General features: G+C 49.6%; 1 protein-coding gene across 1 annotated transcript in view; it reads right to left on the minus strand.

The window, feature by feature from the left end:
• Positions 1-11,785, minus strand: part of LOC118587381 (zinc finger protein 14 homolog) — a 48,838-nt gene extending 37,053 nt beyond the window's left edge. Inside the window, exons 1-2 of the mRNA XM_036193312.1 lie at positions 11,651-11,785; positions 8,682-8,773 (exon numbers count right to left, since the gene is read on the minus strand). The gene's annotated coding sequence lies outside the window, so the exon portion shown is untranslated. The remainder of the gene's footprint in view (positions 1-8,681; positions 8,774-11,650) is intronic.
• Between the last annotated feature and the right edge of the window lie 626 nt (positions 11,786-12,411).

Here is a 12,411-nt window from a genome sequence, read left to right on the forward strand (position 1 = left end):
GGAGGAGTAACTGACCTTCTGATATATAATAATCGACGATAAGGAAGCACACACTAGGAATGTTCCAGAAGAGAAAGCACATGCAAACAGAGTTTCGGCAAGGGCATTTTACCATCATAGGAGAGATATACACAGAGAGACTCAAGAAACTCAAGGATCCTCAGTAGATCTGCACAATTCTGCCAGACATCGAAACTAACTAACTTCTTCTTAGAGGACTCTATACCCCTCAAGAGGTAAGCCTAAAGCGCCTTACAAAGGAACAGCAAGCAGGGGCCCTGGGCTTCCCAGCTATAACCTTACAACCAGCATTACAATGCTTTTGTCTTGGGGGCAGGGGTTCAATACAGGATGTGCGCCACCACCACCTGGCTTGCCTGATGCTTTTAAAACTATATAAAGTAAGTTTAAGGCTAGCCTGGGCTACAGGAGACAGTTTCAAAAGAGGAAGAAACAGAGGGAAATGCAGGCTCCCTAATGGCACACGAATATCTGCCAGTTCTTAGAAAGGAAACAAGGCATGGGTTCTGAACGAGAGAGCAAGCGCTTCACACTTCAGAAGGCACGCACTGTGGTCACAGAGGGGCAGGGATATCCTGGCGGCTACCGGGTGCTGAAGGAGACTCGGGTGAGTGCAGTGATGTGTGCCTGTTTCAAGCTCCCTGAGAGGCTGGGACAGAAAACTGAGCTCAAGGCCAGGCTGGACAAAGAGTGAAGTCCTGTCTCAAGCCCAGAGTGGGGCATCCATTTGTAATGCCTACATTCAGGAAGCTCCATCGTGTTTGAGGCTAACCTGGGCTACCCAGCAAGATCCTGGTGAGGAAGGCAGACACAGACATAGAGCCTAAGATCTTGGGGTGGTGGCGAGGGTACACACTGGGGGATGTATCGGCACACGCCAGTAATCCCAGCCCTCTGGAGGCTGAGGGAAGAGACTGCAAGATCAAGGTCAGGCCATGCAACACAATCGAGGCCCAGGCCAGCCTATGCTTCAGAGTAAGACCTTATCTCAAAAACAAACAAACCAACAAACAAACAAATAAATAAGTGAATAAGTAAGTAAATAAATAAATAAGTCATGGGCACAACTGTCTGTAGTCCCATCACAGGTCCAGTACTACTGATGAAGACACATGTCAATCTCCTAACAAGGGCTGGAGAGATGGCCCAGTGGAGAACGGCGTTTGCCACCATGTCTGATGACTAAGTTGATGTGATGTCTGAGGCCCATGTGATGGAGAGAACCAAGTCCTAGAAGTTGTTTTCTGACCTCAACATATTCACCACAGCATACACACCATCTCCCCAATAAATAAATAAATGGGGAAAAAGTTATTATTAAAACTTTTTAATAAAACAAAAAATCAAGAGGAACAGCACATAAAGATTATAAACTGCCGGGCGGTGGTGGCGCACGCCTTTAATCCCAGCACTCGGGAGGCAGAGCCAGGCGGATCCTCTGTGAGTTTGAGGCCAGCCTGGGCTACCAAGTGAGTTCCAGGAAAGGCGCAAAGCTACACAGAGAAACCCTGTCTCAAAAAAAAAAAAGAAGAAGAAGAAGAAGAAGAAGAAGAAGAAGAAGAAGAAGAAGAAGAAGAAGAAGAAGAAGAAAGAAAAAAGACAAAAAAGATTATAAACTACATGTGGTGGTTTGAATGTAATGGCCCCTAAGGGCTCATAGGGAGTAGCACTATTAGGAGGTGGGGAATTGTTGAAGTAGGTGTGGCCCTGTTGGAGGAAGAGTGTCACTGGCCTTTGAGGTTTCAATCGCTCAAGCCAGGCCCAGTGTCTCTCTCTTCCTGCTGCCTGCTGATCCAGATATAGAACTCTTGGCTCCTTCTCCAGCACCATGTCAGCCTGTGTGCTACCAGGCCTCCTACCATGAGATAATGGACTAAACCTCTGAACTTGTAAGCCTGTCCCCGTTAAGTGATTTCCTTTAGAAGAGTTGCCATGATCATGGTGTCTCTTCACAGCAATAGAGACCCTAAGACACTATGCAAACAGGACCCAGTAGGAGGCAGATGCAGGAGGATCAGAAGCTCTGCTTCATCCTGTCAATATGAAAGTTCAAAGGCAGTCCAGGTTACATGAGACACTGTCTTTAAGAAAGAAAATTATAAACTATAATCATGTGATACATATCAGGGTTTGCAACATTTACCATATAAAATTTCACATGTATAAGACACCAGATCCACAACATAAACAATAAAAGGCATATGAAGGTTACAACAGATTCTCAAAGGGCATTTAACAAATTTCAATACCCTATTTTAAGAAATAAAATCTCTCAATAAATAGACAACAAGATCATAGCTGCATATAGTAATGATTAATGAAGCCACAACCTACAACTTTATGAATGACAAAAGCCTGAAACTTATTCTAAGGTCTACAACAAGACAAAGACGTAGTTAGTACTATCAGGTCCAATCTAGCAACAGGGACTCCATTTTCTCTTAGGCCTCAATTTCAACGGAGGGAGATGACTACTCCCCTAAAAATTATTTCGCCTCAGATGTCTAGGAAATGGCCTAACACCAAATGTCCAGGAAATAGCCTAACTGCAAAAATGTCACCCTGATTGGTTGGTACTAAGCTAGGGCAGAACCACAAACCCCAAATTCCCCCAAATAGGCTGGGAATCTGCTGCCCTGGAAAGTCCCTCACCACATCCCCCCCTGCTCTTTATGACTGGTTGAAGTTGCAGGGGTTTCTTCTTCCTTTAAAGTACTTGCTTCCTCCCCTACCCTGGGGATCTGGTTCCATCCCAACATGGGCCACCTCCCTGAGATACCAGCCTTTTCCATTAAGTTTTTGTTCACTCGAACCAAGTCTTCCTGGTGGATTCTTCTCGGATTCTCGGACCCTAACAGTATCCCCCCACCTTCTTCGATGCACTACATAGAAGTCTCAGCCATGGACGTAGGGACATAAACAAAGGCTCTCAATCAAAAGAAGGTTGTAAAAGTGTTTTTATTTGCAGGACAAACGATTTTATAAAGAGAAAAAGGCCCAGTAAATGGCTCAGGAGGTAATGGCCCTTGTTGCCAAGCCCGATGACCTAAATTCAAACCCTGGGACCCACAGAGTGAAGAGAAGTGACTTCTTCCTATAAGTTTTCCCCTGACCTCTGTCCACTGTGACACGTTTGTCTACACATATACACAATCAATATAAATAAGTAAAATAAAATTTTAAAAAGAGAAAAACATACTTCAAAGAGAGGGGGAATGGATCAAATTACTTGTGTACCAAATACAGGGTTGTGTATGCATCAGTAACAACATTCCTGCACAGAGAATGCAGCTCAGTTGGTGGATGACTTGCCCCACATGCATGAAATCTGGATTTGCTACCTAGCCTTACAGCTGAGTACAGTGCCATCCATGATTAATCCCCACATTGGAGAAGTGGAAGCAGGAGGATTAGAAGTTCAAGGTCCTCCTCAGCTATGCAGTAAGTTCAAAGCCAGCCTGGTTTACATTGTGGGGGCCCCAAACAGCTTGACCACACAGCTGCCATCATAGACTTAGAGGCCCAGACACAGCTCCGTGACAGGCTCACTGGTCCCCAGAAAAAGCTATAAACTGACCCTACCTGGGGAGGGCTGCATCTAAGGGGGAAATACCTGACATTCTAAACATTCCCTATACCCCCTGACAAATGTCCCTATACCCCCTGAGCTCTGAAATCCTCTCACCCCAACCTCTGCTATGATAAAAACTTCACCCCGCCTGGGCTCGGGGCCCTCTGCTCTCATTGCTGCATGGACAGACAGAGAGACCAAACTCCAAGCTCTTTGCTTTTACATATGGGATTTGACTCCATGGTGGTCTTTGGGGGGGGGGGGCTCCCTGAGATGTGGGTATAACAAGATGAGGTTCTATCTTAAAAACTAGTAACTACTAAATTCACAGTAACTACTAAAATATTTTCAAACTCTTTTAAATAGCTTTAATTTATTTATGTACTCACTCATTATGGAGCTGGAGGTTTTTATTTATTTATCTACTTATCTATAGAGTACTGCAGTGCCGGGGACTTGACCCAGGCCTTGCACATGTTGGGTAAGCTCTTCACTACTGAGCTTTATCACCCAGCTCATCTTATAATTGACTAGCTGAAGCACACGAAAGACGACTGTCCTGAAAAGTCAAGAACATTGGAACAGGTCAGAGGGCACCACCCCCATTCAAAAATGGAAAGACTGCATGACCCAGGACCCAAGACAGGAGGACTGCTACTCGTTTAGGCCAGCTTGGGCTACACAGTCAGTTCAAGGCCATCCTGGACACTCAGTGACTACCTTACCTCAGGGAACACACACACACACACTCAGATTTCAGGTTCACAGATTGTAAAAATTAACTCTAGAAATCCAAATTGCCCACAGAGATTTAAAAATTCAATAAAATACTCATCCTAATACAAAAGACGGTCACTACAAAAATGCTGTCCTAGACAGTATGTATGTACGAAAGGCCCCAACCTGTCAATGTAATTTTGATTAAAAAGAGCATACTTGGGCTGGGGAGATGGCTCAGAGATTAAGAGCACTGACTGCTCTTCCAGAGGTCCTGAGTTCAATACCCAGCAACCACAGGGTGGCTCACAACCATCTGTAATGAGATTTGGTGCCCTCTGCTGGCCTGCAAGCATACATGCTGTATACATAATAAATAAATCTTTAAAAAAAGAAAAAAAGAGCATACTTGAGCTTGGCATGGTGGTATATGCCTTTAATCCCAGTACTCAGGCGGGTCTCTGTGAGTTTAAACCCAGTCTGGTCTACAGAGCAAGTTCTAAGCTAGCTAGGGCCACATAGTGAGACCTGTCTCAAAAATCAACAAGACAAAACAACCTTGTAATACCTGCCTCCAAAGAGCACCATGGGGACATAATGACCAAAACAGCAGTACAAGGGTCACAAACACCACTGGTACAGGACAAACCACCTCAAAATAAAAGCACATGCACTCAGGTGAAAGTCCAGATCTGAACCACACTCCAAAGTCCAGGCCAAAAGTCTTGGTCAATAGTCTACTGAACTATTGGATAGAGTCTTTGGATAGAGTCCAGGGCCAGGAAATGAGGTCACTAGGGACATGCACTAGAAGGGCGACTGAGATGTCAGGACTCACCGCCATCCCCACCCCGATGCCCCACCCCTGCTTCCTGGCTGCAATGAGGTGACCCACTTTGCTCCACCACGACTGTCTTGCCAAGATGTTCTTTCTCTCTGCAGGATCAGTGTGACATGACCAGCTAACCACTGACTGAAAGCTCTGAAAATCATGCATCAAAGTAAACCACTCCCCCTTTTACGATGTTTATCCTCGGCATTTTGTCGCTGTGATGAAAAGCTTCCTAATACATCATTCTGAGGATTTTCTTTTTTTTTTTTAAGACAGGGTTTCTCTGTGTAGCTTTGGAGCCTGTCTTGGATCTCACTCTGTAGACCAGGCTGGCCTCGAACTCGCAGAGATCCTCCTGCCTCTGCCTCCCGAGTGGTGGGATTAAAGCCGTGTGCCACCCAACACCCGGCCTGTCCAGAGGATTTTCAACAAAGGCTTCAAGAACTTATCAACAAACTCTGAAGGCAGGCCATCTTAGTCAATTCTCTATTGCTGTGAGAAAACCCCACAACCAAGGCAACTTTAAGAGAGACTTCATGTTGGCCTGACTGTCTGTCCCACAGGGACAGGAGTCTACCACCATCTCTGCAGGGAAATGTGGCAGCAGGCAGGCATGGCAGATGTGGATGCTGAGAGCTGAATGCGGCCTCACATCTCAAACAGCAAAGGAAGCAGAGAGAGAACTCACAATGGTGCAGCTTTTGAAACCTGCAGCGAGACTACACGTCCTATGCTGCTACTGGAGGCAGCTGACTACCTACACACCTAGCCACAAATCCTTTCTTGAAAGGAAGTGGAGCAGCATGCTGTGTCGTCAGCTGCCAAGTTCTATATTAATTACTCTTCCCTCAGACTCCCACTTCCTCACTCACACCCTGTTTTCTCCCTTTTTATCTCTCAAGTCATTCTTTGACCCACAGGTCCTCCTTCCTCAGACACTTGAGCCCCTTCTCCACCTTAAAGACTGAGGAAACCAGCGCTGCTGCCCTGGAATCCTGGGTAATTATCTACCCAGCTGGGAGTTGGCCCAAGTCCCTTTCCAGACAAGGTCTTCTTGCTCTCTTTAAGGGTGTCAGAAAGATACTATGGAGGACACAGACAGAGATGGGAAGAGAAAGGGGTACAGAGAGTTAGGGTTGGTGGATCACACCTATAAACCACATAGGAAGCGGGAGCAGAAGGACGTCATAAGCCTGAGGCTAGCCTGAGCTGCAGAAAAACAAGAAGACACACGGTGGGAAGGAGGGAGGGATCTCAGGATGCACAAGGGGCCACGGTGATTTGAATGAGAACGGCCCCCATAGGCTCATAAGTTTGAATTAGTGGAACTGTTTGAGAAGGACTGGGTGTGGCCTAGTTGGAGGTGTGTTACTAGGAGCCGACTCTGGGGTTCCCAAAGACTTGCACCCTCTCAAGGCAGCTCTCTCAGCAACCTGCTTTTAGATCAAGATGTGAGCTCTCAGCTATATTCTAAGTTACCGTGGCCCTGATGCTTTATCACAGAAACAGAACAGTAACTAACATTAGGACTCTGCATTTCCTCCTACAGGTCTGGGGTGCAGTCTGCATCTCCCTACCCTCTGAGTCTCCAAAGCCTCCTAACCTGTCTCTTTTGACTCAGTTATCAACCCTAGGAAAACACTGAAAGTCGGGAACTGTGGGCTCCACCTCAGGGCAGAGACAAGAACTCTCCGCTCTGCCTCCCCATGTGAGCATGTGCTTCATGTCCCCACGCCCTGTGGCTTGTTCCTTTGCAAAGCAGGAGTCAGAGCACACAGGTCTCGGAGCCTGGGCCCTGACTATGGTCTCTGGCCTGTCTGCCCCTTGCTGTGTCTGTCTCCATCTGCCTCTCAGCACATCTGCACCTCTCCAAGTCCCTGTAACTATATGCATCTGGATTCCACAAGCATCATCTTGTCCTTCAAGGGCTTGGGCTGGGTGCATGGACCCCACAGATAAAGATATATTTCGGGCATTGTGTAACCCCAACCTCACGGCCCGCTGCTGGAGGCATGTCCAGAAGGACAAGGTAGAACCTGGGAAGCAAAAAAGTACGTTTTGCACAAGGATCCTGCCATGTGCCATTGAATGGGGTTTTCTCTTCACTGCTATAAAGGACGTGGAACCAGCCCTAATGGAGCAGGCCTGTAATCCTGGCTGTTTTGGAGTACAAGGCAGGATAATCCCAAATTCAAGACTAGACTAGGCTTGTGATCATGATTCCAAGATCATGTCTCAAAACAGACCAAGAATCCCAGTGGGGATATGGCTCAGTGGCAGAGCTTGTCAAGGGTGCTGAAATTTCTAGGTTCAACTCCTAGTTACAGACACAGATGGACAGATGGACAGAGGGAGGGAGGGAGGAAGGGAGAGAGGAAGAGAGGGGGTGCTAATCAAGATCAACAACTCAGGAAGTGGGAATCCCGATTCCAGTCTATACCTAAGCACCCCCAGCGCCTGAGGGGAAAGGCCTCGGGGGAGAAGTACTGAGAGACCCAAGAGGCACCAGGTAAAGATGGGTCAGTGATGGGCGGTGGTGGCGCACACCTTTAATCCCAGCACTCGGGAGGCAGAGGCAGGCGGATCTCTGTGAGTTCAAGGCCAGCCTGGTCTACAGAGTGAGTTCCAGGAAAAGGCGCAAAGCTACTCAGAGAAACCCTGTCTCGAAAAACCAAAAAAAAAAAAAAAAAAAAAAAAGATGGGTCAGTGACAAGACAAGACAACCAGAGTGACACTCACACTCCTGGACCTGGAAAGACAAAAAGAGTCACCAAGTTTCAGAGCTAGTCAGCCAGAGCCACCAAGCCAGAAACGCACCACCCAGACTGCACAGGCAGGCAGCCTGTGGAGGGACAGGACAAACACCACCAGCTTGGCCTTCCAGGCCATGGGCCCAGGAAAGCCCTAGGGTGAACTCGCAGCCATCATTACCCAGGCTTACAAACGTCCTCTAAGTTCAGCTTCCTAAGCCACTCCACACAGTTTCCAGCTCCCACACGCATGCCCAGGACTCAGAAACAGCAGAGACAAAGGGCCTTATACCAGGACCAACGTCTTCACAGGCTTCAGCACAAAACTGCCAATGCCCAGACACTGAAAACAGCCACAGCCCACTGCCACTGATGTCACTGGCAGGACTAATGTCTTCCTGGGCTGTTGTCTGGCAGTTCAAACACACTGGTGGTCCTAGAAGCCCACTGACGGCCTGGGCAGGTCAGGGTGAGTTGCCTCCAGAAGGCCAGGGCCAGGTGCTGGCTGGCTTCCTAAATTCACCAGAACCCACAGATGGAGCTCAGGACAAACACAGACTTCGTACTGGGTAGCTGTGGGGGCAGAACAGAACCTGATGTCCCAAGCAAAGACACAAAAGCATCGAAATCCCAGATTACAAGAACCGAATATGAAGGCTCCAAGAGCTGGGGGTCGAGACCCTGGGGAGAGTACCCCACAGTCAAGTTGCACAGTGGGGACCTAGACTAGTCTAACTATGCAGGCTACAGATTTCCCGCCCCTGATCTGGAAGCCAGACCACAGACTCACCATTTCCAGCTTCCAGGGGATAAAATGTCTTCCCTAAGGTCTTCTCAAAGTAGTGTGTCACCAAGATTTCCCAGGAAAACTCAAGTTTGCATCTGCAAAAGAGACTGCTTCATTAAAATGTTAACATTCTTATTTGTTTGTTTGTGTTGTGTGTGCATTGGTGTTTTGCCTACATGTATGTCTGTGTGATGGTGTCAGATCCCCTGGAATTGGAGTTACAGGCAGTTGTGAGTTGCCACGTGGGTGCTGGGAACCGAACCTGGGTCCTCTGGAAGAGCAGCCAGTGCTCTTAACCACTGAGCCATCTCTCTCTTCACCCCAGAAATGTTAACATTCTTACTGAAGATATTGCTACACAGCAGTAACCCTCTATGTTAACTTCACAGCAAACATTCTACTTGACTCTCAGCTGACAAGAGACTTCCATCAGACTCCAGAAGGAGGGGTTCTCCAGAGTGGGGGGTCCTCCAGAGTGGGGGTCCTCCAGAGTGGGGGTGTCCTCCAGAGTGGGGGGGTTCTCCAGAGTGGGGAGGTTCTCCAGGGTTGGGGGGTTCTCCAGAGGGAGGGGTCCTCCAGAGTGGGGGGGTTCTCCAGAGGGAGGGCTTCCTTCTTTGTCTCATACCCCCTTAATTTTCCCTTCTGTCTGGTCAGCCCATCCACAGGCCATGCCTTCACTCTTCAAGTCTCAAACTTCTCTCCTCCCTTCTAACTGGTCTCCATGATCAGACCTCCTTCCGGTGACCTCATCCTAAACCCTTTCCCTCAACTCTTTCTCAGACTAAGGCATCCTCTCCCGAAGACCCTCACTTCCTCCCTCAGGCCCCAGGCCTCCTCTGTCAGGCCTTCATTCTGCACCACGCCCTGCCTTCTTCCTTCACACCCCTCAATCTTTCTTCCTCCTACAGACTCTTCAGTTCCTCATCCAACCTCAGAGACTGGAGAGCATCAGCAAACACTGTCGCTTCCATCCCTAGGCGACCCTCCTAGAGTCTAGTAGACACTGACATCTAATTCCTATGGTGGTCAATCCCCTGACCACCCTGGCTGCCCAGTGACAGGTAATGAGGGAGTCATCTCTACTAAGCCCCATTCCCTGGCCTCAACTTACCTTTCTGTACAGTGGTCAGAGCCCTGTCCTATCTTTCCTTAGGTTTGAGGGTCCCAGTAGGGAGGACTGTAAGCTCTGAGCAGCATGGTCTCTCCAAAGCAATCCCCCACTGTGGCCTGGCTGTGGGCCCACAATACTGAGAGTTAGGGGGTGACATCACCCCAATCTCCAAGAAGGGAGTATTGACATCTCTGAAGTCCCACAAAGAGGTGACTGGGATTGGAACCCAGGGCCCACCCTCTGCACACACTCTACCACTAAACTGGTTCCCTGTTGATTTTTCTTTTCTTAAGGACGGGGCTTAACTGGGTTGCTCAGGATGGCCTTGAACTCAGTCTGTAGCTTAAGCTGGTCTCAGCCTCCTGAGTAGCTTGGATGACAGGCCTATACCGCCATGTCTGACTTTAAGGTGAGATTGAGCCCAGGTCTAAAAGCCCTCTCCCCTTTCTCCTTAAGAGGGCACCGAGGAGCATGTACATAAAGGAGGGCAGGGAAGGGTGAGCCCTCTGTACACAGCTGCTTCTGGAAGCCCTCGTCCTGGCCCCCCATCCCCATCTGCCTGGCTAGAGTTCAGAGACGCAAAAGTCCTTTCCCAGCCCAGGCCTTCACACCCACTTTCAGGATTTCAAAGAAAGGCTAACAAGGATGAGACAAAGGTGGAGAGAAAAGGGGTGTGGTGGGTGGCTCCTGTGCTCAAGAGGCAGGGGTGGGGCCACCATAAGCTGTAGTCAGCCTGGGCTACAGCTTGAGAAGCCCTGCCTCAAAAGATGTGGGTGTGTGTGTGTGTGTGGGAGGAGACAGAGAGGGAAACAGAGACAGTGAGAGACAGCAACCAGACTGGGTGTCAGGGATGACAGGGGCAGGCCAGCAGGGAAGAGCTGACAGGGAAGATATGAGGTAATGTCTCACTTAAGGTGGTTGGTGTGTGTGTGTTTAACAAGGCATCCGTTGACCAGGGCCTCTTGCCTTGGTTATCCCCATCCAGATCAAGGCTGCCTAGGCTAGAGACAGAACACAGGGAGATGGGATTAAACCCAGGGGCCGATGACAAGCCCAAAGACCACTTCAAGGTCTCCCTGTTCTGGAGACCCCACCCTTCCTGCTTTCTACTTCAAGAGATGGTTGTTTTCATCTCTTCCGAGTCCCTACTTCAATTCTTTGTGTGCCTCTGGGAAGAACCTGGACACCTGGGCTGCTGGGCACCGCATCAGACACTCCTGTTCCATGGGGGCTGGGTTCATGACAGAGAGCTTCCCTGGTATGCCTTCCCCAGGTTCCATCACAGAGAGGGGCAGGGTAGGACCCAGCGCGGAAGTGGGAATCCGGATTCCAACCCATGCCCTAGAGAGCCGGACTCAAGAAAATAAAAGCCCTGAGAAGAAGAGATGGCGAGAAATGAAAAGACATGTCTAAAATCAGTACCGTCAAAGAGCTAGTCCTGTAGAGCTATCCAGAGATTCGGGAATAAGACACAAAGCAAGAGGAATACGGGGCAGAGGGTAGCGGGGTGGGGCCGTGCAGCGACACAGGTCCAGGAAAATCTTGGGGCAACGAGAGACTGGGGCCAGAGAGCCGGCACTGACCAGCCGACAAAAGTCCTTTCAGAGCAGCTGGCTGCGCGAAGTGCCGCAGGCCCCAAGCCCCGCGGGGGCCCTTCGTCCAAACACCAGGACCTGCGCCCCTGGACCTGGCACAGCCCTGCCCCAGCGCGGGGAGTCCCCACGCTGGGACCAGGGATGCCACAGGACGCCGGGATGCCGGGAGCCCGCCCCGCCCCCACCCCGCAGCCGGAGGGACCGAGGGCTCGGGCTTGGGGACTCTGCCGCCGCCGGCACCAGCTCCGCGGGGACGCCGCGCTCACCATGGCGGAGTCCGGACACCCCGCGTCCTCGCTGCGCGGCGCAGAACCGTGCCGGTACCGACAGAGTCCCCGGGACCTGGAAGGCCGGCTCCAGACCCCAAGATGGTGGTCCGCCGGCACGTCAGGGACAAAGGCGCCTGCAAGCCGGCGAAAGCCCGCCCCCTACCCTCGGTCTGTTCGCCTGATTGCACGCTGCTCACCCCGGCGCCGTCGATTGGACAGGGCTTCAGTTCTCACCCGGCTCAGACCCTGAGTGACAGGAGGTGGCACCAATCCATGGGTGGATAAAGCAAGAACGCTAACTTTATTCCCATGGTTTCAGAATGACAATTTGTTCATCGCAGATATTGTGAGACCCAAACAGGAGCAACAACCTGGCAAATTAAGGAACCCATTGTGTTAAGCCACATACTTTGCAAATTAAGGAGCCCATTATGTTAAACCTCCACACTTTACAAAAGTAATTTTATATCTAAAAAATTTTCTGTTTCTTAAATCTCATGTAACCTGCAAAGCATGTGACCCCAGATAAGAAACCTGAGAAGCATCAGTTCCCAGTGAATTTTAGGAGAAAATATTCGAGAAAAAAAATGAGGTTTCCAGGAATGATCACATCTGTCCGTGCGTGACTGACAAAGTGACTCTAAAAACCACCAAGAGAATTATCAACGTTATGAGAAAGAAGAGAACACACACGCTGGGCGGTTCGGGCAGTATTCTGCACTGCCCCACGGTCCAGCTGTCACTGTAGACCCTGGGAC

Source organism: Onychomys torridus, chromosome 7, assembly GCF_903995425.1.
Source record: "Onychomys torridus chromosome 7, mOncTor1.1, whole genome shotgun sequence".
NCBI lineage: Eukaryota > Metazoa > Chordata > Mammalia > Rodentia > Cricetidae > Onychomys > Onychomys torridus.